General features: G+C 32.2%; 1 protein-coding gene across 5 annotated transcripts in view; it reads right to left on the reverse strand.

Moving 5' to 3' along the window:
• Positions 1–17,828, reverse strand: part of LOC106453768 — a 33,322-nt gene extending 15,494 nt beyond the window's left edge. The window contains exons 1-4 of one of the 5 annotated variants that reach the window (XM_048740241.1): positions 17,472–17,828; positions 17,220–17,371; positions 16,988–17,071; positions 16,307–16,384 (exon numbers count right to left, since the gene is read on the reverse strand). The gene's annotated coding sequence lies outside the window, so the exon portion shown is untranslated. Of the gene's footprint in view, positions 1–16,306; positions 16,564–16,987; positions 17,372–17,471 lie in introns of all 5 variants that reach the window. The other 4 variants (XM_048740243.1, XM_048740242.1, XM_048740239.1 and 1 more) reach the window with 4 other exon arrangements.
• Positions 17,829–21,236: the final 3,408 nt, after the last annotated feature.

A 21,236-nucleotide genomic window follows, 5' to 3' on the forward strand; every position in this document is an offset into this window, starting at 1 on the left:
TATAGTTTGGATTGCTGTTTTGGCTTGATTTGTAATTTGGAAATATTTTTGGATACCTGCGAGGGAACATCTGTCAAGGTTATATTTTCCCCATCATTTGACTCTGAATTCTCGGAGGAGAGAATAAGGCATGTCTTGAAGAGCGATAGCGAGGGTAAAATGCCATGAACATATCCATGGGATTCCCATGTCAATATGAAACCAGATTATGTTTAGAGGCCCAACTGGTTGATCAAATACGTGTTTCTTGTAGAATGGGTAGGATGTCTTGAGTACTTGGTCGGGGTAGATCGGATCTGCTGGTCCGAACCAGTACCACCATTCGTTGAACCATCCTGGTATCCTCTTTGTGCAGTTTTGATCAAAACTGAAGAACCAAGAGTGGTCATAGGGTCTGAGTAAAAAAGCTCGGAAAAAGGTATTTTTGTAATCTGTATAGGTGTAGCCGTCGATATGATAGCCTGGGGTGGAAAAAGGTTTTGTTGTATGATGATGTATAAAACCAAGGTCTTGGGTAGAACAAATTCGCAGGAATTTGCAGGTTGAATAGTTTATGAGGTTTGGGTTTGTCTTGTCTTTATAATGGGTGATTTCTATAGATTTAGTGTCTACTAGAATATACTCATAAAAGGATTGGTTTTTGGTTATGTTGTCTGTTGGCCAGGGACTGTCCTCATAGAAGACTCGATTGATGAAGGTTTTGAGTAGAGTAAGGTTGATTGGTTTGGTGAATGGGGCCGTCATCAGGTGTTTCTTATAAGGTTCGGTGTAGTAGACTGGTTTAGTGTTTGGGGTAGTGTTTGAGGTTGTATTTGGGGTTGCTGTAGATGATTGTGTTTCCGCCTTTGATGACTTTTCAGAGACTGCTTTTGAATAGGATAGAGGAGGATATTCAGCTAATGCTGAGTAAAGTTTTGGAGTTAAAGTCCTTCCTTGGAGATGTGGTTGGTTTTTGATATAATCCGATGATGTCATCAGCTTTTTCATCTTCTGGTCACTCATTTTTGAATATCTTGTTGTTGTTGATTATCTGTGAATTTTTCCTGCAAATATTCTCTTGTTAGAAAGTCGGGTAAAGAATTTTTTTCTCCTTTACTATATTGAATATCAAAATCGAAAACGGATAATATTCCTTGCCATCTAGCAAATATTTGTTTTGATACTAGGTTTTTGACATCTTTTTGTAATATTTATTTTGCTGATTTGCAATCTACTCGCAATAAATTTTTTTTGTTGATTAAGTCGTCTTGGAATTTTGAGATACAATTAATAATTGAGAGAATTTCTTTCTTAACTGTTGAATAATGCTTTTGTGGTCCTAACCAGACTTCTGAATGGAATCGAACTATAGATTCTTGTTTTGATTGTGGTAATTTTTGCTTAAGAATTCCTCCATAACCTATTTCTAAAGCATTAGTTTCAACTATCATGTCAGCTTCAGGATTTGGTATGGAAAGGCATGAGAGGGTTTTAACCTTTTGCTTAACTTGTTTGATTAAAAGAGTATGTTGTTTAGTCCATGGTTTTCGATTCTTTTGCAACCGTTGAAATAATGGTTGAATTGTTTTCCTAAGATTGGGTAAGAAGTCCGAAACATAGTTTAGGCATCCCAAAAATCTTTGTAATTTGGTCTCTTCTCTTAATTCGTCAGGAAATTTATCTGCGAATTCAATTGATCTTGAAATAGGTGTGATTGTTCCTTGATATATATTATGTCCTAAAAATCTTAATTTTGTTTGGAATAAAGAAATTTTCTTGGCTGATATAACTAATCCATGTTTTTTAACTATATTGAGGAATGCATTTAAGTGACTAATGTGTTGGTCTATTGAAGTTGAATATACTAATATGTCATCTATGTAGACAATTGTAAATTTTGAATAATTATTGAATATATCATTCATTATATGTTGAAATTCAGAAGGTGGGTTTTTAAGGCCAAAAGGCATTACATTCCATTCATAATGTCCAAATGGTCCGATGAATGCTGTTTTATATTTATCTTTTTCGGCAATTTGTATTTGCCAAAAGCCGCTTTTCATGTCAAATTTTGAATAAATTTTTGCATTATAAAGTCGTTTTAATAAATCTCTTTTGTTAGGTATTGGATATCGTATCCATTGTAATACATAGTTTAATGGTTTATAATTTATTACTAATCGTGGTACCCATGCTCCTTTTCAGCTTGATTATTTACATAAAAGGCCGAACAGCTCCATGGAGATTTGGATGGCCTGATTAATTTTTTGTCTAATAAATATTTTATTTCTTTTTTACAGTGTTCTAATAATTCCTTATTCATTTGAATAGGTCTTGCTTTAGTTGGTATATTTCTTTCGTTAAAATCTTTTATATACTGGAGTTCAACCGTATGTTGTTTTCTTTCCCATAAAGCGTTTGGCAGTTCTGAGCAGATTTGTTTTAATATATCATTTTCAATAGCTTTTATCTTGCTTATTATGTAAGGCATTCTATTTTTTTGTATGCTATTTCATTTTGTAGATATTGTATATGATTTTGTTTTCTTTTTATTAAATTAATTGTTTTTTGAATGGAATTTTGTTTTAAGTTTAGTATTTCTTTGGTTTTCATAGGTGATAAGAATTCAAACGATAATTTTGTTCCTACTACTTTAGTGGTTACTCCTATTTCTGTTACTTTGAATGAATATATTTGAGTAAAAAATGGAGTTCCTAATATTACTTCTTGTGTTAAGTTTTTTACTAGAATAAATTGATTTTTGAAGCATTATCCTTGGTTACATATTTTGCACATGGTAGTTTGTATTGTACTTTTAAATTACTTCCGTTTGCTCCACTTAATTTTTCAGTAGTTTTTTCATAATATTTAGTTGGTATAATTTCTTCACGAATACAGTTGTAATCAGCACCTGTATCCATTAATGTTATTATATTTATTTTGAAATCATGTCCCACGTGTAAGGTAATATTTGTATACCATTTTTGATAATTTATTTTGTTAATTATTTGAATATAATCTTCGGTAGGTCCAATTTGTTTATTTTCATCGTTTTCTAGATTTGTATTACTTGTGGATGCTTGATTTAAACTACTTGTAGATGTTGAAGTAGTATTTTTTGCTTCTATTAATGATAATCTAGCATTTGTTTGCAATTATTTTAATTCGTGTTGATTTACTATTAATTGTAATTCTTTAATTTGCGTCTTTAATTGCTTAACTTCATTTTGTAGTTCTCCTGTAGTTACTTGCTTAAATAAACTTTGTGTAGGGTATTTATCAGATATTTTATTTAAACTAAAGGGTTGAAGGCTAGATAATTGGTTTTCTTGGTATATTATATCTTTCAGTTTAGTTAAATATTCTTTCTTAATTTTTGGATCGTCAATTTTATCAATTATGTCTAGTAGAAATTGTTTATCAATATCTTTTGTTATAACGTTAATAGTTTTACAATTGCATAGATTATCAGACAATTCTTGTGATTCTATTGAAGAATCACTAATATTTCCTATCTCATCTATAGAGTTATGTCCAGGTCTTTTACAATTCCAGCATACTATATTTTGCTTATTATTTGATTTGTGCTTATTATTTTTTGCATAGTATTGATTTGTTGATTTTTTATTAAATTTATTATTTTTATGAAAATACTTAGTTTTATTATGTCTATGCTTTAGTCGTTTAATTCTTGATGGAGGGTTAATTGATTATAGCTATACTGATCACAAAATGATCCCATAGTTATTTTAAATTTAAATGTATCATTTCGTTTTTTATCTTTATGTTCTTGACATATAGCTAATCCTTCTTTCTTAGGATTTCTTTATAAATGCAAATAATTGACCGTAAGTAATTGTATTCCAAGGGATTGGTTGTCCTCCTGAATACTCTTTTAATTTACTGATTATTCTTTTTGTAAAGAAAGATGGAAATCCTGAGATAAATCGTTCTTTCCAAAATGCTTGATTACAATCGTTTCTTTGGAATATGTTAGTTATAAAAACATCTTTGTACCATTTAAAATCTCCTAATGTTGGACACCTTAAATTTGTTAATATAATTTTTTTACTTTCTAATTCTTCTTTAGGATTTCCAATAAAATGCATTGTTAAAGTATGTATTAATACTTCTACTGCATTTTGTACTTCTATATCATTCATAAATCCTTCTTCATCTTCTTGTTGTTTTATTTCAAAATGATTAATTATAGATTCTTGCGTAATTGCGTCTAATGAGTTATCCCACCAATATCTTAATGCTCCGGTAAATCCAGCTATTAATAAAATGCATGCTTGTTGATCATTATTTCCTCTACCTTTGTAAGCCATTGTAGCGATTCCCATTTCTTGAAATAAATTCATCATTTCATATTCTGATCGTCCATCTATATTTCATTCGTATATACTTTCTCCAGAGTATTCTTTACTATTATATTTATGTTCTTCAAATAATAAATCAGGTGGAGTATGCCTAGGATAATATGGTTTTCTTGATTTATTTTTTATTCGATTTATTTCTTGTATATCGTTTTCTGATTGTGAGGAGGTTTGGATAGATACATTGTCTTCTTCATCTATAGTGTTTATTCCTTTTCCTTTATCTAACCTGTCTAATATGGTCGAAATTGATTTTAAAATTTTATTTTCAGGAAATTTGATTTGTCTTGTTGTTGGTTTAAAGATTGGGTAGGTCGTTGATGAGAAAGGGTGTTTTGAGTGTGTTGGTCCACTTTTTCTTTTTCATTAATATTTATTTTATTATCAATGCTATCTGTCTGTTTAGAAATTGTATGTAGTATTTGACTTTGATAATTGTTTTGTTGATATATAGATTTAATATCTTGCATTAATACTGGTTCTTTATCATCTTTGATAGCTTCAGCTTTAAAGGGTGAGCTAAAATTTGTCGGTTTAGAGTAGAGGTGTCAAAATGGGTTTAAATTAATGGATTGATCCAAACCAAACCAATCCATGGTTTTAATGAGTCAATAATTTGGATGTTAATGGATAAATGGTTTTTATGGGTTAATGAGTTTAGTGAGTTGGATTCTTATTGGGTTGGATAAAATGGGTTTATGGATTATCCAATCCAACCCAGTTTTTCTCACATAATTCCTCTCATTTTTTTTTCCGTTTCTCGCTAGCGAACTCTTTGATCTCTGTTCAACACAGACACCATTGGCATCGAGCACCACATCAATCACACCTTTTGGGTCATTGATCACAACACAACAACGTCACCTTCGTTGTGAGTCAAAGCCTATTTTCCTTCAATTTAGCCTTTTTGGGTCATTGATTTTGTTGATTTATGATCTCGATTGAAGTGTATTTTCTGGGTTTGATTTGATCTATCGACGAACTCGTTAGTTTGATTTGATCTATCGACGAACTCGTTAGTTTAGAAGAGACTCCATTGACTCTAAGATATTTCAGATCAATCGAAGCTTAATATCTTAATCTGATTGCTTCATTTCTTTTAGGTTCTCACCGTTTGATCTACTTGTTGAACGGAGAGATCTGTGTTGTTTGCTTCTGTGTTTGGTTTGATTTAGGGTGTTTTTCGTTTGATCATTCTTTTGATTTAGATAACATTCATGATTCTGGTGTTTTCGTTTGGTCATTCTTATGGGTTTTGGGTTGATTCTGTGTTTGGTTTTGATTATGGCCCAGCTCTAGTTTATTAAGGTAAGTGCACTTGACTCTTTAAATTGTTACAGTGTCTCTTCAAAGTTTTTGTAGCTGCAAAGCGAATCTCAGATTTGTAGCTTTTTGAATTTAGTTTGGTTGGAGCTTGGAGAAATACTCACGAGACTTAAAATAAAATCTAAGCAAGTCTCGTGAGTATTTCTCCAAGCTCCAACCAAACTAAATTCAAAAAGCTACAAATCTCAGATTCGCTTTGCAAGAGCAGCTACAAAAACTTTGAAGAGACACTGTAACAATTTAAAGAGTCAAGTGGATTGATAATATGTAATAGTGCGTCAACTCATTAAAACCATTAACCCATTAATTTAAATGGGTTATGGATTGATCCAAACCATTAACTAAATGGATTGGGTTTATCCATAGTCCATAAGAGAATGGGTTCATATGGATATGGGTTGGTTTGAGTTGGATAATCTATTTTGACACCTCTAGTTTAGAGTATTTATCTTTAAATCATTTAAATGTGGATGAATTGCTTTAATTTTATTTTCATCCACTTGTTCCCATACTTGGCTTAATGATATACTTGCATTAATCGTCTTGAATGGATAATTGATATTATGAGTTATTGAATAAATTTCAAACCATACGAAAAATGGAATATTCATTTCTTTTAGTATCATACAATCATACCATTTCTCTCTATACTCATTAGTTTGTTGTTTGGAGAAAGTTTTAAAATACCAACTTCGTTTTTCTTCATTTTCTTTTGAATAAAAGTCTTCTCTTATATATTGTTTATCAATTTCGTATTTTTTAGTTATAACATTTATTGATCTAAAATCTGATGGAGTTGGTGATGTTGGATACGCATCTTGATCTGGTTCTGCTATTGGTGCTTTAAATCTTATCGGTTCATCTTGTTTAGTATTTTGATTTACACTTTCCGTTTCTGAATTTGTACTGGATTGACCCGTACGATATTCAGAAAAAGATGCTCTTGAATGATATGAACTTATTCTAGGTGGAAGTGGATCCCTATAAGATCCAAACCTTAATAATATATTTCCATCTTTCTGTTCAATTATTTTGGATATATTCTTTTGTTCAAAATTTCTAGGCGGTTGAGTAATTTCAATTTTCCATTGATCTGGAATAGTTATTTCATCCCATTTTAATTGCTTTTGTGTGTATGTATCTGTTGGTGTATCTTTACTATGTACTGCTAGAATTGTTGTTTCTCCTTTATCATCTTGTAATAGACATCTTGGGTTAAATTCAGAAGTTGATTGCTTAAAATAAACTCGATAAAGTAGTAGATATCCATGTCTTTCATTTTGAAATTTTATTTCAGGTAAATGTACATTTAAAGTTAAAGTATTGAGTATGGTTGGGTCATGCAACCTTACTTGAAAATTAGGAGCGCAATTAAATATACAGCCCCATTACATAAATTTGATTGTACGGCTCCTAGAAGAGAATCTTCAAATTTTAAGAGAGTTTTATCTCTTAATAACATTAATATTGGTGAGTCTATTCATGTTCTCGATAGGGGTTTTATAGCAATTTGGATTAGGCCAAAATGGATGTAATTAAATCATTTTTGCTTATATTTATCCAAAGCTAGAGAAGATAATAACTTGATTTCTTCAAATTCATTTTGTAGAGACAAAGTTTGCTCATGTACTTTAATTGAATAAGCTGTTTTAAAATCAAAAGTTTCTATTTGATATATATGTTCTGGATTAATATGCGGTAAATGATCTTTTGATATTTCTTGATTAAACGTTGTTATTTTTGACATAATTTCTCTTGAGTTAATTGCCGAATTTGAAGAGGTTGATGCATTTTTTGATTTAAAAATTTTTATAAACGAAGACGCCATGATTTAATCAATATTTAAACTCATTATAGAAGAGATACTAACCGATTCTAATTGGACACAACTGAGGTTTACCAACGGTCTTACTGCCTTCTCTGGATTTGCTGCCTGGAACACCTACAGTAAAAGTGTTTCTTTAGATGGTAAGGATCTTATCTTGACAAGTTTAAATCAGATTACCACACAGAAATATTGTTTCTAAAACCTTTTAAACAAATTGCATTTGGCTCTGATACCATTTATTTTTAATGATTCCTTAATAATTTGTTTTAATTATTGTAACGTTATTACTATTTTGATATACAAAATTTTAGAATTTGATATTTATAAAGATCTGAATGTTTTACACAGAATATGATTAAAACTTACTTTTATTGATCTTGATTTGGGATACAATCTTTGATACAAAATTACAAACTTAAAAACTCAGAAAACACTGGGAATTTTAGAGAGAAGGGAGAGCTTTAGAGAGTGAAAGTTTAGAGAGTGAAATCGCTCGTGCCCCCTTCCTTGATCATAAATGCGTATTTATAGGCAAATGTTGCTTGAATAAAGTCTTGCAACGTGTCGTCTTCTAGTGGTGCCGACACTTTTTTTAATACATGTTGAGTATTGAGTGGTGCCGACAATTGCTGTCAGAGGCTGTTGTTGTGTTATGCAGAAGTCCTCGTATGGGTCCCATGTGGGCCCCGTCATTGTCGGCCGGATTCTTTCAATTCCTGAATAGATTCTTCGCGAGTCTTGTTATACAGATATACTCTGTATATTATTTTGTAGGTAGTAGTGATAAAACACAGAGAAGAAAATACAGAAATAATGTACAAAAATTCATTATTTCTGTATTTTCTTCTCTGTATTTTATTACTACTACCTACAAAATAATATACAGAGTATATCTGTATAATAAGACTCGCGAAGAAGCTATTCAAGAATTTTGAGAAAGAACCCGGCCGACAATGGCGGGGCCCACATGGGACCCACACGAAGACTTCTGCATAAAACAACAACGGTCTCTGACAGCAATTGTCGGCACCACTCAAGACTCAACACGTATTAAAACAAGTGTCGGCACCACTAAAAGACGACACGTTACAAAACTTTATTCATTTGCCTATAAATACGCATTTATGATCAAGGAATGGGGCAAGAGCGATTTCACTATGTAAACTTTCACTCTCTAAAGCTCTCCCTTCTCTCTAAAATTCCCAGTGTTTTCTGAGTTTTTAAGTTTGTAATTTTGAATCAAAGATTGTATCCCAAATCAAGATCAATAAAAGTAAATTTTAATCATATTCTGTGTAAAACATTCAGATCTTTATAAATATCAAATTCTAAAATTTTGTATATCAAAATAGTAATAACGTTACAATAATTAAAACAAATTATTAAGGAATCATTAAAAATTAATGGTATCAGAGCCAAAACGATTATTCAAACGATGCAATTTGCTTAAAAGGTTTTAAAATCAAGATTTATGTGTGGTAATCTGATTTAAACTTGTCAAGATAAGATCCTTACCATCTAAAGAAACATTGTTACCGTAGGTGTTCCAGGCAGCAAGTGCAGAGAAGGCAGTAAGACCGTTGGTATACCTCAGTTGTGTCCAATTAGAATCGGTTAGTATCTCTTCTATAATGAGTTTAAATATAGATTAAATCATGGCGTCTTCGTTTAAAAAAAAATTTAAATCAAAAAATGCATCAGCCTCTTCAAATTCGACAATTAACTCAAGAGAAATTATGTCAAAAATAACAACGTTTAATCAAGAAATATCAAAAGATCATTTACCGCATATTAATCCAGAACATATATATCAAATAGGAACTTTTGATTTTAAAACATCTTATTCAATTAAAGAACATGAGCAAACTTTGTCTCTACAAAATGAATTTGAAGAAATCAAGTTATTATCTTCTATAGCTTTGGATAAATATAAGCAAAAATGATTAGTTACATCCATTTTGACCTAATCCAAATTGCTATAAAACCCCTATCGAGAATAGAAATAGACTCACCAATATTAATGTTATTAAGAGATAAAACTCTCTTAAAATTTATAGATTCTCTTCTAGGAGCCGTACAATCAAATTTATGTAATGGGGCTGTATATTTTAATTGCGCTCCTAACTTTCAAGTAAGCTTGCATGACCCAAACCATACTCAATACTTTAACTTTAAATGTACATTACCTGAAATAAAATTTCAAAATGAAAGTCATGGATATCTACTACTTTATCGAGTTTATTTTAAGCAATCAACTTTTGAATTTAACTCAAGATGTCTATTACAAGATGATAAAGGAGAAACAACAATTCTAGCAGTACATAGTAAAGATACACCAACAGCTACATACACACAAAAGCAATTAAAATGGGATGAAATAACTATTCCAGATCAATGGAAAATTGAAATTACTCAACCGCCTAGAAATTTTGAACAAAAGAATATATCCAAAATAATTGAACAGAAAGATGGAAATATATTATTAAGGTTTGAATCTTATAGGGATCCACTTCCACCTAGAATACGTTCATATCATTCTAGAGCATCTTTTTCTGAATATTGTACGGGTCAATCCAGTACAAATTCAGAAACGAAAAGTGTAAATCAAAATACTAAACAAGATGAACCGATAAGATTTAAAGCACCAATAGCAGCACCAGATCAAGATGCGTATCCAACATCACCTACTCCATCAGATTTTAGATCAATAAATGTTATAACTAAAAAATACGAAATTGATAAACAATATATAAGAGAAGACTTTTATTCAAAAGAAAATGAAGAAAAACGAAGTTGGTATTTTAAAACTTTCTCTAAACAACAAACTAATGAGTATAGAGAGAAATGATATGATTGTATGATACTAAAAGAAATGAATATTCCATTTTTCGTATGGTTTGAAATTTATTCAATAGCTCAGAATATCAATTATCCCTTCAAGACGATTAATGCAAGTATATCATTATGCCAAGTATGGGAACAAGTGGATGGAAATAAAATTAAAGCAATTCATCTACCTTAAAATGATTTAAAGATAAATACTCTAAACCGACAAATTTTAGCTTACACCCTTTAAAACTAGAGCTAACAAAGATGATAAAGAACCAATATTAATGCAAGATATTAAATCTATATATCAACAAAACAATTATCAAAGTCAAATACTACATACAATTTCTAAACAGATAGATAACATTAATAATAAAATAAATATTCATGAAAAAGGAAAAGGAAAAGTGGACCAACACATTCAACACCCTTTCTCATCAACGACCTACCCAATCTTTAAACCAACAACAAGACAAATCAAATTTCCTGAAAGTGAAATTTTAAAATTAATTTCGACCAGATTAGACAGGTTAGATCAAGGAAAAGGAATAAACACTATAGATGAAGATGACAATGAATCTATCAAAACCTCCTCATAATCAGAAAACGATATACAAGAAATAAATCGAATAAAAAATAAATCAAGAAAACCATATTATCCTAGGCATACTCCACCTGATTTATTATTTGAAGAACATCACAAATATAGTAATAAAGAATATTCTGGAGAAAGTATATACGAATGGAATATAGATGGATGATCAGAATATGAAATGATGAATTTATTTCAAGAAATGGGAATGGCTACAATGGCTTACAAAGGTAGAGGAAATAATGATCAACAAGCATGCATTTTATTAATAGCTGGATTTACCGGAGCATTAAGATATTGGTGGGATAACTCATTAGACGCAATTACGCAAGAATCTATAATTAATCATTTTGAAATAAAACAACAAGAAGATGAAGAAGGATTTATGAATGATATAGAAGTACAAAACGCAGTAGAAGTATTAATACATACTTTAACAATGCATTTTATTGGAAATCCTAAAGAAGAATTAGAAAGTAAAAAAATTATATCAACAAATTTAAGGTGTCCAACACTAGGAGATTTTAAATGGTACAAAGATGTTTTTATAACTAATATATTCCAAAGAAACGATTGTAATCAAGCATTTTGGAAAGAACGATTTATCTCAGGATTGCCATCTTTCTTTACAGAAAGAATAATCAGTAAATTAAAAGAGTATTCAGGAGGACAACCAATCCCTTGGAATACAATTATTTATGGTCAATTATTTGCATTTATAAAGAAAGAAGGATTAGCTATATGTCAAGAAAATAAAGATAAAAAAACGAAATGATAAATTTAAATTTAAAATAACTATGGGATCATTTTGTGATCAGTATGACTATAATCAACTTAACCCTCCATCAAGAATTAAACGACTAAAGCATAGGCATAATAAATCTAAGTATTTTTCATAAAAATAAAAAATTTAATAAAAAATCAACAAATCAATATTATGCAAAGAATAATAAGCACAAATCAAATAATAAGCAAAAGATAGTATGCTGGAATTGTAAAAGACCTGGACATAAATCAACGGAATGTAAAATGAAAAATAAGATAAATGAAATATTTCAAGATCAACCAGACATACAAGAAAAATTAACTAAACTATTAATATCAGAATCAGAAATATCAGAAGAATCGAGTAGTGATAACTCTATAGATGAGATAGGAAATATTAGTGATTCTTCAATAGAATCACAAGAATTGTCTGATAATCTATGCAATTGTAAAACTATTAACGTTATAACAAAAGATATTGATAAACAATTTCTTCTAGACATAATTGATAAAATTGACGATACAAAAATTAAGAAAGAATATTTAACTAAACTGAAAGATATAATATACCAAGAAAACCAATTATCTAGCCTTCAACCCTTTAGTTTAAATAAAATATCTGATAAATACCCTACACAAAGTTTATTTAAGCAAGTAACTATAGGAGAACTACAAAATGAAGTTAAGCAATTAAAGACGCAGATTAAAGAATTACAATTAATAGTAAATCAACACAAATTAAAATAATTGCAAACAGATGCTAGATTATCATTAATAGAAGCAAAAATATTATGAAAAAATTACTGAAAAATTAAGTGGAGCAAACGGAAGTAATTTAAAAGTACAATACAAACTACCATGTGCAAAAATATGTAACCAAGGATATTGCTTCAAAAATCAATTTATTCTAGTAAAAAACTTAACACAAAAAGTAATATTAGGAACTCCATTTTTTACTCAAATATATCCATTCAAAGTAACAGAAATAGGAGTAACCACTAAAGTAGTAGGAACAAAACTATCGTTTGAATTCTTATCACCTATGAAAACCAAAGAAATACTAAACTTAAAACAAAATTCCATTCAAAAAACAATTAATTTAATAAAAGGAAAACATAATCATATACAATATCTACAAAATGAAATAGCATACAAGAAAATAGAAGAGCAACTTAAGATGCCTTACATAATAAACAAGATAAAAGTTATTGAAAATGATATATTAAACCAAATCTGCTCAGAACTGCCAAACGCTTTCTGGGAAAGAAAACAACATACGGTTGAACTCCCGTATATAAAAGATTTTAACGAAAGAAATATACCAACTAAAGCAAGACCTATTCAAATGAATAAGGAATTATTAGAACACTGTAAAAAAGAAATAAAAGATTTATTAGACAAAAAATTAATCAGGCCATCCAAATCTCCATGGAGCTGTTCGGCCTTTTATGTAAATAATCAAGCTGAAAAGGAGCATGGGTACCACGATTAGTAATAAATTATAAACCATTAAACAATGTATTACAATGGATACGATATCCAACACCTAACAAAAGAAATCTATTAAAACGACTTTATAATGCAAAAATTTATTCAAAATTTGGCATGAAAAGTGGCTTTTGGCAAATACAAATTACCGAAAAAGATAAATATAAAACAGCATTCACCGTACCATTTGGACATTATGAATGGAATATAATGCCTTTTGGCCCTAAAAACGCACCTTCTGAATTTCAACATATAATGAATGATATATTCAATAATTATTCAAAATTTACAATTGTCTACATAGATGACGTATTAGTATATTCAACTTCAGTAGACCAACATATTAGTCACTTAAACGCATTCTTCAATATAGTTAAAAAACATGGATTAGTTATATCAGCCAAGAAAATTTCTTTATTCCAAACAAAAATAAGATTTTTAGGACATAATATATATCAAGGAACAATCACACCTATTTCAAGATCAATTGAATTCGCAGATAAATTTCCTGACGAATTAAGAGAAAAGACCCAGTTACAAAGATTTTTGGGATGCATAAACTATGTTTCGGACTTCTTACCCAATCTTAGGAAAACAATTCAACCATTATTTCAACGGTTGCAAAAGAATCCAAAACCATGGACTAATCAACGTACTCTTTTAGTCAAACAAGTTAAGCAAAAGGTTAAAACCCTCCCATGCCTTTCCATACCAAATCCTGAAGCTGACATGATAGTTGAAACTGATGCTTCAGAAATAGGTTATGGAGGAATTCTTAAGCAAAAATTACCACAATCAAAACAAGAATCTATAGTTCGATTCCATTCAGGAGTCTGGTTAGGACCACAAAAGCATTATTCAACAGTTAAGAAAGAAGTTCTCTCAACTGTTAATTGTATCTCAAAATTCCAAGACGACTTAATCAACAAATTTTTTTTTTATTGCGAATAGATTGCAAATCAGCAAAAGAAATATTACAAAAAGATGTCAAAAACCTAGTACCAAAACAAATATTTGCTAGATGGCAAGCAATATTATCCGTTTTTTATTTTGATATTCAATATATTAAAGGAGAAAAAATTCTTTACCCGACTTTCTAACAAGAGAATATTTGCAGGAAAAATTCACAGATAATCAACAACAACAAGATATTCAAAAATGAGTGACCAGAAGATGAAAAAGCCGATGACAGCATCAGATTATATCAAAAACCAACCACATCTCCAAGGAAGGACTTTAACTCCAAACCCTTACTCAGCATTAGCTGAATATCCTCCTCTATCCTATTCAAAAGCAGTCTCTGAAAAGTCATCAAAGGCGGAAACACAATCATCTACAGCAACCCCAAATACAACCTCAAACACTACCCCAAACACTAAACCAGTCTACTACACCAAACCTTATAAGCAACACCTGATGACGACCCCATTCACCAAACCAATCAACCTTACTCAACTCAAAACCTTCATCAATCGAGTCTTCTACGAGGATACTCCCTGGCCAACAGACAACATAACCAAAAACCAATTCTTTTATGAGTATATTTTAGTAGACTCTAAATATATAGAAATCACCCATTATAAAGACAAGACAACCCCAAACCTCATAAACTATTCAACCTGCAAATTCCTGCGAATTTGTTCTACCCAAGACCTTGGTTTTATACATCATCATACAACAAAACATTTTTCCACCCCAGGCTATCATAACGATGGCTACACCTATACCGATTACAAAAATGCCTTTTTCCGAGCTTTTTTACTCAGACCCTATGACCACTCTTGGTTCTTCAGTTTTGATCAAAACTGCACAAAGACGATACCAGGATGGTTCAACGAGTGGTGGTACTGGTTCGGACCAGCAGATCCGATCTACCCCGACCAAGTACTCAAGACCTCCTACCCATTCTACAAGAAACACGTATTTGATCAACCAGTTGGACCTCTAAACAAAATCTGGTTTCATATTGACATGGAATCCCATGGATATGTTCATGGCATTTTACCCTCGCTATCGCTCTTCAAGACATGCCTTATTCTCTCCTCCGAGAATTCAGAGTCAAATGGTGGGAAAAATATAACCTTGACAGATGTTCCCTCGCATGTATCCAAAAATATTTCCAAATTACAAATCAAGTCAAAACAGCAATCCAAACTATATCCAAATCTATACCTCTTCTCAACCCAACCCAAATATCCCAAACAAATCCAAGTCCGCAAAAAAGACCAACATCAAGTCCAACAAGTTCAACTACCTCTTCTTCTTCCCAGAAATCATTAAGAAAAGAAAAAATGAAGAAACTTATCGCCGAAATGCTGACGCAATTTGAGGCGGAACATGATGATACCGACGACAACAACCAACAAGTTGATACTATGCAACCCGAAGATCCTTACGGCGGCCCGTTGGGCCAGGATCCTTATGATATATAATAAAAAAATTATATATATATATATAAAAAAACGTTAAAATATGTCTATATTTACAATTTCGGTTTTAAGTATATTCTAGTAGACTCTGTACATTATTCCTTTATTTTCTTCTCTGTATTTTATTACTACTACATACAAAATAATATACAGAGTATATCTGTATAATAAGACTCGCGAAGAAGCTATTCAAGAATTTCGAGAAAGAATCCGGCCAACAATGGCGGGCCCACATGGGACCCACACGAAGACTTCTACATAAAACAACAACAGTCTCTGACAGCAATTGTCGGCACCACCAAGACTCAACACGTATTAAAACAAGTGTCGGCACCACTAGAAGATGACACATTGCAAGACTTTATTCAAGCAATATTTGCCTATAAATATGCATTTATGATCAAGGAAGGGGGCACGAGCGATATCACTCTCTAAAGCTCTCCCTTCTCTCTAAAATTCCCAGTGTTTTCTATGTTTTTAAGTTTGTAATTTTGTATCAAAGAAATCAAGATCAATAAAAGTAAGTTTTAATCATATTCTGTGTAAAACATTCAGATCTTTATAAATATCAAATTTCTAAAATTTTAAGTGTGTTATGATCATCAAGCAACATGCCAATATTTTCATAACTATCTAGAATCAGTTCTATTCCTTATGCAGTACTAATAAGAATTGAATAGTCTTTTCTTACTAGACTTTCGTTTGGATCATGTCTGATGGCACCTTTGTAAGTCCTTTTCTCTATTCATGTTTTTACTGTACATCGTAACTGTAAAAGAAAATACAACCTTAGAATCCTGTTGTTGCATGTGATATAGATTCCTTATATTTGTTTTCAAGGAAACAAAGAACGTATATCAAAAAATTAAAACATATTGAGTAAAAACACTTGTCTTCTGTCTATCACAAATGTATGACACAGTTTGGATCCTATTTAGTTATTAATTCCTGAAGATTACAACAAAAAATAAGTAATCAATTAATAACTGTTATTATAAAAATAATATTTTCCGTAAATAAGTGACAATAAAAAATATACTATAACCAATTATAATGGTATTAACAATTAACAAAAATAACCCTGAGCCTTTGAATCATCTGACCTTATTTTGTAATGGTAAGTATTTGTCATTTGTACTAAGAATTTACTTTAAAAAAAAAGTATTTCTCATTTGTATCTATGTTTGTGGAACGCGTTTACAAACCTCAAAACAAAAAAACTAAAAAACAGTTAGAATAATAACCAGTATTTGTTTTGTTGAAAAACATTTAAGACGATAGGAACATAATTATATTTTAAAGAATTTAAAATATTCAAAATATTGTTAAAATAAACATTTTTAACAAAGGAATTAAAATTTACAATTCATACCTTGGAAGTATTGTTGTCCATGTTGTAAGGATCAAACTTTGAAAAATACAGTTTTACTTCGGAGTCATCACAACACATTTCCATCTCATAGCAATAGAAATATAAGTAATTGAATCCCACATGAAAAAAAAAGATTGTTGACGAGTTTTTACTTTGTCTTTCATTAATCCTTTAAACAGAATCATCAGTGAATTGATCATGAAGAAAGACAATGATGTGAAATTGAATTTACCCTTATTGATCGGATGAAGATTTATTGTTGGAGATCGTCATCTTCATCTCTTTTCGTCAAATCGACCGAGTTAAGAAAGATCTGCCTTTGAATGTATCAGATCGTCCACGATTTTAACCGATCTAAACAATTGGAGCTATCGGACACGGTTTCTATTTCAAATAAAAAACCAAAAAAAAACATTTTGTAAGAAATACTTATCGATTGACTATCTATATACGATGAACAAAAATAATCCTGCAACGATTTCACCTGGAGATGAAGCAGGGTATAATCGTCGAAGAAGTCGTGCGTTTATACAATCGCCATTTGAGAGGATTGTGTCTTTTCTTTTTTTTTTCGGTTTTATTTTGTCTGAAAGAAGATAAAAACCTGATTAGATTAGTTTTGTGAGGGGAGTGTGCTTGAGCCTATTAAGGTGATCACATTACATGTTACAAGAAAGCTATTGGATGGAATCGTTTTTGTGGCCCAAATTGATCATCTTTGCATTCAATTATACTATCCACCTAGGTTTCTATAAAAATCGATATATCGTTCCATAACTGTTCAGCCAGATCTTGCAAACTGATCTAAACTCTCTGAAAATCGAGAAACGATCGCTACGCATATCCAGCTCGATGGGAAAAAAAAACAAGAGACACAAACGTCATCTTAAAACTGATTTGTTTCTAGCGATTTTCTTTAAACCGACATATTCCAAGTCGTCAACCTGGAAACAACCAAACAACAGTCCAAGCATCGTTTTTAAGTCGTCCCGGATTATCGATCATTCCAAACCTCGAAAGAAGAAACGAACACAACCCTTCAAAGTATCGATTCAACCGTTTTCTTTCGTAAAGAAAAGGGAGTAGGTACATATACTATACTCGTATACGTTCAAACTTCAAAAACTTTTGCAAATCGTCAAGAAAACGCTTTCGTTAAAGCAAATCGTCCCAAGTAGGCAAACGACAATCTAAAATTCGTCTAAACGCTAGCAACATATCCAGACGATCATGAACATAATCTTAAAGACATACAACATTGCTTGTCGCATTCATGCGTTAAAACCTGTACCATTATCAAAATGAAACTCGACGATTAGCCAAAGTCTAGGAGCCCATTCTGGCTTTATAAAGTCAGTTTCGTTTAAAAATTTCTACGAGAAATCTTCAAGCACCAAATCATTTCTTTCAGTTTTCGTTGTACCATGTGAGTCACATAAAAGCATCGAAAACATTTGCGACGAAGAAAACTCGAGAATAGATATAGCATCATGCACATTAAAAGGAACACTTTCTTCCCGATCGTTGGCTAGATCTACCTCTGGTTGACCAATTCGTTCCAGAAACGAATGTGTCTTGAGAATCCTCTCAAAAAACCTATGACAAACGTTCTTCGACTAGATCGTAATGAAATAAAATTCGGTAACACTCGATGAGTAACTCCAAGCAACTTTCACCTAAGATCGAAATCCGCAGCAGAAACGTTTCTCGTAAAACCCGCAGAAACAACGCTACTTTGACATATATATACATATCACCGATTAACAACTTTCGTAAAACCGGTCCCCATTACTTACGCAAAAAATCCTTCGTACAATCAGACCAAGTCTTACGAAGAAATTTTCGAAAGTTAACATAACATGTGTTTATGAAGAAGTATGTTTTGTATAGCAAAACACAAACCTATAAGATCTGATTTTCCATGATCAATCTAAACTTTATATCTTCGCATTACGATATAATAGATCTCATTTTTAGCCATGCGGCTCGCTGGGTTCTGCCTTTCTTTTCCCTCGGTCACATCCAAGAAAGCAGCATTCCGTCGCTGACTCCACACTGGTTATATAGAAAATCTCTTGGGCTTCTTCTTCCTCAGACAAAAATGACTCGATTTTCATAAGACTATAGGTCACATTATACGAAATATTCGTCGTATAACTGAAACCTAGAGCGGAGAATCGTTTTCTATGACTATCGGCCATATTAACACGAATAACCCTGGGAAACTTGGCCTATCAATCTCGACAAGCGCTCCTTGGCCCTCGGTCAATTACGCCTTCCAGTAAAAATCCGAACCAGAATTCGGCATCCCCTTTATAGACAATCGTAAACTAACATGACCTTAATGTTAAAACGAAAATACCACAGTCTGATGCATGAGCTACAACGTCCTTGGCTATCTGAGTGAAAACATCCTCACGCAGAGCCAAAGTATTTGAGAAACCATCGCTACATCACTTAACGGCTAAACGACTATCCGCGATTTGTCTAAAAAAGTCATGTAACTATCAAGAATAATTATCATATAACCCATAGTCAGAAATCATATGATAAATTCTTCGTAAAAAAACTCAAGTCCTAACAACCAAACGGTTAACGGAAAACCTAAACTTGTCGACAATCGACCAAGTTCAATAGGTTCCACCGATAACTTTATAGCCCGTTATGTTTTACCCGTAAAATGGGGCATGTAAGGAAAACTCGTAACATAGCTCCTAGAGCTATACGAAACATCTACAAATCTACAAGAAATATATCTCGGAAAGCCAACACCAGACAAAGCACTACGAAGGAAAACACTTCTTCCCAGGGACAAATTTACGGGACCCCTCGGTCCTAATTCCTCGATCGCAAATCAAATTATTAGCATCCGAACATGAACAACAATTTTGGCTGCGAACATCTGTAAACAAACCTGAATGTTTCTCAAACGCAGGGTTAAGACTAAAACCTTGCAACATCGAGAAACATCTTCAAGCCCGCAAATATTTTGAGCACGAAATGCGGCATACGAAAGAAAAATCAATCTTCCGCATTTCGAGACGTCGCAAACGCCTGAAGAACCATTTTTCAAAAAAAATACCTTCCTCGAAAAAGGCACCTTCTTGGAAGACCAAACAGTCATACATACTAACATCTTTCAAACATGTATTCGTTGCGAAGACTCAAAAACGGTAATATCTATCGATAAGTTTGTTGCTGATCACAACAAACTCTTAACGCCTAAACAGACTTAGCCATCTCGTAGAGATAGCTCTCGTACACCCGACACAAGGGTAATAGCACTATATTTTGACAAATCTGAAATTTTGGTCAGCACTTTCAGGAGACTTAAAAATTGTCCTCAAAGAGATTCTCGATTCCTACCATACAAGTCACGAAAGCCGAGAACATATCACGGACTTTAAAGCGGGATGGAATCAGGTCGAAAACGATACGGGAAACGTAAGCCGAAGTAGTCATCGCACCTCCTAAAGATGTGATTAGACCTAGGTCTTGCCCTAAACCCAGCACACTGGTCTCTAACATCTCTAGGCATAGTATCAAACACCCTGGTACGAGATCCCAAAATTTGTCTTTTGGCTAATATTCGAGCATCTTCCGAAATCCCTCCAGTTTATGCACTGCAGAAAACTCGCGAAACAGATCGTGAATATAACAGTTCACACCGAGTTAGATTACAAGATGACAACTCGTAGTCTTCCCTCTACACCAATATAAAATGCCATCAGCAGCAACATGCCTGATAACCTCTACACGACATATCAACTGGACCGTAAGAGTCTCACTAGAAAACAGGTCTTAAGAATCTCAACTCCAGGGTGAACTACGAAAGGCTTGATCCCTTCGACAAGGGTACGTAGGCAGCCTTCACAAGGCGCAGCCCTAATCTTATCGCATTCCACTCTCAGAAGAACGAGAATACCACTTACGACAAACTTTTTCAACCATTAATTCCGCCTAACTTTCCTAACTTGCCTAACTTGCCAAGCCACTCGCTAGAACCTCACGCTAAAAGCTCACAATTCTAACGAGCTGGAGGCTAACTGTTGGGGTCAAAATCAGTCACGACGGAATCAATGTCTAAAACTCCCCGAAAAATATATCTCGATTTGTGAATTTGGTATAATTTTTATTGAAAAGATTATATTGTTGGGGCTAAAAACGGACACGACGAAGTTAACATCCAAATCAGCATGAACATTTTTACGAAAAGTAATCTTCGTAAAGAAATCTTTACGAAGAACTT

The sequence above is a fragment of the Brassica napus genome, chromosome A9, assembly GCF_020379485.1.
Source record: "Brassica napus cultivar Da-Ae chromosome A9, Da-Ae, whole genome shotgun sequence".
In the NCBI taxonomy this organism is placed as follows: domain Eukaryota; kingdom Viridiplantae; phylum Streptophyta; class Magnoliopsida; order Brassicales; family Brassicaceae; genus Brassica; species Brassica napus.